Here is a 4,625-nt window from a genome sequence, read left to right on the forward strand (position 1 = left end):
TGGCCAGCTACTGCCCACCTCAAGCAGGACAGCCCTCAGCCAATTAGGTGCTGTCCTGCCACCGTCCACCCACTCCGCTGGGTGATACAAGTAGACCGAACTCAAGACTGTAAACCCTGCAGCTAGTACAACAATAAGACAAAGAGAAAAGCCAGCACTCAAACCAGGAATATATGGACCATACCCACTGGCGTATCAGATGACCTTCGGGAGATCAGCGACACACACAAGACAGCAGTGAGTAACAATGAACTGCTGAGACTCCAAGTGAACATTGCAATGCTCCAAGAGACCCCCTCCCCACAGAATCAGGAACCCTACGGGAGAGAGACTATACCTTCAGTTGGCAGGCGAAGGGCTCAGACGAAATTAGAGAGCATGGAGCCAGCTTTGCCGTTAAGAACACGGCGCTGAAGATGTAGAGCCTAGTGAGAACGGGATGGAACAGACTTTCTCACTCTGACTCCGTACATCCGGCAAGCCTGTCAATCTTGTCAGTGTCGATGTTCCAACCCCCTATTCTACACAAGACGCAAATGACGAGTTCTAAAACCAGCTCTCGATAATAATGTAGGGGATCCCAAGTCAGGAACAGCTGCTGCTATTGGCGACTTCAATGCCACAGTGGGCTCCAACCATGACTCCTGGCCAAGCTGCCTGGGGCAGTATGGGATTGGCAGGATGAATGACAATAGGCAACAACTGCTCGAGCTTTGCACGCTCCACGAATTGTGTGTCACCAACGTCTACTTCCAGACCAAAGCTCAGCACAAAGTGTCTTGGTAACAACCCCGGTCTAAACACTGGCAACAGATAGACCTGATAATTACCAGACACCACCACCTGAGAAACGTGCACATGATTCGCTCCTTTCAGAGTGCCTACTGCGACACGGATCACTCTCTGCTTTGCTGCAAGATCAGACTTCGGCCAAAAAAGCTGCACTACGCCAAGCCTCCAGGCATGTAGCACATCGATGCCAGTAAGACCCAACATCCAGACAAAGTGACGGAGTTCATCAACTCACTGGAAGATGTGCTTTTTGCAGACCCACCAGAAGGAGATGTTCAGCAGAGATGGGAGTCTCTCAGGGACACTATCCACAGCACTGCACTCAAGGCCTTTGGGAAGAAACAGGGTAAGACATAGGACTGGTTTGAAGTGAACTCAAGTAAGCTCACCGCTGCCATCGAGACAAAGCATGTTGCACTACTACAACACAAACGCCACCCTACCCAGGAAACACTGCAAATGCTAAGGACAGCAAGAGGCATGGCCCAGAAAACAGCCAGATGCTGTACAAATGATTACTGGCTACAACTATGCGAAAGCGTTCAGTCATCATTTGACACAGGCAATATCCATGGAGTGCAATGTTGTGGTCTCTCATGTCTTACTGCACTGCTCTCTCTTTCCAGTACTGATGCAGTAATTCATGCAGGCAGTTTAGCAGGACACCCTTTATGCACTTGATGGCCTCTGGTGGAATGCCATCCAATCCTGGTGCCTTCCCAGTGGGCAAGCTGTTGATTGCTTTACTTAGCTCTTCAGCAGTTGGCAATACATCCAGTTCCTCCATGACAGGTAGGCGTTCCACAGCGTCTGGCTCACTGTCCGAGATGCTGTTTTCTCTCTGGAGGAGATCAAGAAAACCTTCTGTCCAACCCAGAGGAAGACAGCACCACTGAAAACAATAACAGACGAGACTATCAAAGACAATGGCAAGCAGATGGAGAGATGGGTGGAGCATTACTCCAAACTCTACTCCAGAGAAAACAGCATCTCGGACAGTGAACCAGACGCTGTGGAATACCTGCCTGTCATGGAGGAACTGGACGCATTGCCAACTGCTGAAGAGCTACGTAAAGCAATCAATAGCCTGCCTACTGGAAAAGCACCAGGATTTGATGGCATTCCACCAGAGGCCATAAAGGGCATCCTGCTAAACCGCCTGCATGAACTACTGCGCCAGTGAAGGAAAGAGGGAGCAGTGCTGCAAGACATGAGAGACTACAACATTGTGACCCTATATAAGAACAAAGGGGACAGAAGCAACTGTAACAACTATAGGGAAATCTCTTTGCTCAGTATCATTGGGTAGGTCTTTGTCCTAGTGGTCCTAAACAGACTGCAGAAAATCGCCGAGAGGGTATATCCCGAGTCTCAGTATGGTTTCAGGTCAGAACGCTCTTGTAGCTGTTTCTCCCTTTGACAGCTACAAGAGAAATGCAGAGAGCAAAGACTACCACTCTACGTCGCCTTCATTGACCTCAAGAGGGCCTTCAGCCTTGTGAGCAGGGACAGCCTGTTCAAAACCCTCACCAGGATTGGTTGTCCCCCGAAGCTCCTCAGGATAGTTCAGTCATTCCCCACAGACATGAAGGGCATCGTTCTGTTTGACGGCTCTTCTTCGGAGACCGTCAACATTCACAGTGGTGTGAAGCAGGGCTGTGTGCTTGCCCCCACCCTATCCAGCATCTTCTTCCCAGTCATGCTGAAGCAGGCCTTTGGAACATCAACTGATGGTGTCTACCTCCACATCAGATTGGACAGGAGGCTGTTCAGTCTGTCCCCAGCTGAGAGCAAAAACCAAGGTTTGTGAAGTACTCATCAGGGACATGCAGCACTGGCAACACACTCGGAAAAGCAATTGCAATGACTCATAGACAGCTTTGCAAGAGCCGGCCAGGACTTCAGCTTTACCATCAGCCTGAATAAAACCAATGTATTGGGTCAAGGTGTTGAGTGCCCCCCGCCATTACCATCAACAAGTATGAGCTGGAGGTAGTCCACGAGTCTACATACCTTGGCTCCACTATCATGGACAGTCTCTCCCTAAACTCCGAAATCAACAGATAGATCAGACGAGCAGCCTCAACATTCATCAGCCTGACAGAGAGACTCTGGGAGAACAGAAAGCTGACCATACATACCAAGGTTGCAGTCTACAGGGCCTGTGTCCTCAGCACACTGCTTTATGGCAGTGAGACCTGGAGCCTCTACTTCAGAAAAGAGCAGTGTCTCAATGTCTTCCACCTTTGCAGCCTGAGACGCATCCTGGACATCAATGGACTGACCAAGTCATCGATGAGGTCCTAACCCGAATTCCCAGCCTCTTCACCCTGTTCCAACAATGCTGTCTCCACTGGCTGGGCCACGTATACCACAAGTCAAACAGGAACATCCTGAAAGACCTCCTGTAAGGGGAACTGGCCTCCGGCAAGAGAGCGTAAGGGCAGCCCTATTTTTGTTCCAAAGATGTCTGCAAGAGAGACATGAAGTCACTGAACATGAACGTCGAGAGGCGGGATGGTGGCACAGTGGTTAGCACTGCTGCCTCACAGCGCCAGAGACCCGGGTTCAATTCCCGACTCAGGCGACTGACTGTGTGGAGTTTGCACATTCTCCCCGTGTCTGCGTGGGTTTCCTCCGGGTGCTCCGGTTTCCTCCCACAGTCACAAAGATGTGCGGGTTAGGTGAATTGGCCATGCTAAATTGCCCGTAGTGTTAGGTTAAAGAGGTAAATGTAGGGGTATGGGTGGGTTGCGCTTCGGCGGGTCGGTGTGGACTTGTTGGGCCAAAGGGATTGTTTCCACACTGTAAGTAATCTAATCTATAATCTAATCTAAAAAGACATTGAAAGTGATCGCTCTCGCTGGAGGCTGGAATTACACAAAGGTCTAAAAGGAGGAGAAGAGAAGCTGAGGTTTGCTGCTAAAGAAAAGTGCACCCGCTGAGAAACAGCACCAAGACAACACCGGAGGTCTCAGCGCCTTCAAGTGCATTCGCTGCAGCCGAGACTGCCACTCCCATGTGGGCCTCTCCAGCCACAACAGAGGCTGCTCTAACAACAAAGACTGAAGCAAGACTTCCCAGGCACAGATCCATGGTCTCACAAGACTAACAGATTCCACCACTATAACAAGTGGTGGTCCTTAGGGAACTGTTCTGGGGTCATGCCTTTTCATTTTAGTTATAAATTATTTTGATGAAGGAATGGAAACAAATGAGTAGAAGATTGCTAATAACACCAGTTTAGGTGCAACATAAAATAATGTAGATACAAGCAAAAACTTACAAAGAGACATTGAATAGATCAGATGAATGGGCAAATCTGTAGAAACAGGTTAGTTTGGACCTGAGAAAGATGTGTTAAATATTTTCGAAATATTGGGAACCTAAAATATTTGGATGAGCAGACTTTAGGAAAAGCAGGGGTTGACAAGCATAATGATGATTTAAAAGGCTCTTTGAATGTTATCTATTATTTGAAGCAAGTTGGAATACAAAGAAATAGAAGGTATGTAACAGGCATACAAGACATTAGATGAAATCCCTTCTAGAGTACTATTTCCAGCTCGGACAATGCAGCTGAGGAAGAATATACTTGCCTTCCGAAGGGCACAGCAAAGATTCAGAAGAATGATGCTCATCTAAAATGTTTAAATAATAAAGAGAGGCTTTATTGAATAAAGTTGAATTTGCTTGAGTGTATAAATTAAGGGATGAGCTAATTGAGGTGGTTTACAATAATTAAAGGATTAATAGAGTGGAAGATTAAAAAAAACCTATTTTTTCCAGTTATAAAATCTTGGACAAGGGAAGCATAATGTTAAAATTAACTC

Source organism: Chiloscyllium plagiosum, chromosome 6, assembly GCF_004010195.1.
Source record: "Chiloscyllium plagiosum isolate BGI_BamShark_2017 chromosome 6, ASM401019v2, whole genome shotgun sequence".
Taxonomy (NCBI): domain Eukaryota; kingdom Metazoa; phylum Chordata; class Chondrichthyes; order Orectolobiformes; family Hemiscylliidae; genus Chiloscyllium; species Chiloscyllium plagiosum.